Source organism: Varanus komodoensis, unplaced genomic scaffold (genome assembly GCF_004798865.1).
Source record: "Varanus komodoensis strain SLA01 unplaced genomic scaffold, ASM479886v1 scaffold127, whole genome shotgun sequence".
Taxonomy (NCBI): Eukaryota; Metazoa; Chordata; class Lepidosauria; order Squamata; family Varanidae; genus Varanus; species Varanus komodoensis.
The window spans coordinates 589,911-590,429 of NW_025335366.1; positions in this window are offsets into that span (position 1 = coordinate 589,911).

A 519-nucleotide genomic window follows, 5' to 3' on the forward strand; every position below is an offset into this window, starting at 1 on the left:
TGGGAGATCCTCTCTAGGTTCTCGCCTCCTGCCCACTGCCGATTTAGAGGCACCTGATTTATTAACTGCCTCGTGTGAGTCTCCACCTTCACTGGGTCTCTGTGCCAGAAGGGCAAATGTCCATGGCCGTGTGCTTGAGGCAGACAGGTAGAGAAACAGCACATTGTCACCAGGGTCATCTGTGCCTGGAAAAATGCTTGTGATGGGTCCTATGTGTTTGCTTCAATTAAATCCAGACAGCACTGAAAAGAAACCTGAAGTGTTTGCTTCCTGTTTGCCTTTTCCCTCTCCCCCGCCCCCTTTTTTGCTATTATAATGTGTGTGCAGTCTTTTAATGCCTCTTTCACCATAAAATCCAAGCCTTACATGTCTTGTATAGCAATTTCTGCAGTTAAGGGTCAGGTAAAATCTGTTGGGTGTAGATAATGGGAGCTACAGTCCTGATCTTCCCTGCTGACACCATCTTGCTTGCCTTAAATCAATCCTAAGGTTCTGCTTCCCTGCAGCATTTTTGGGGAC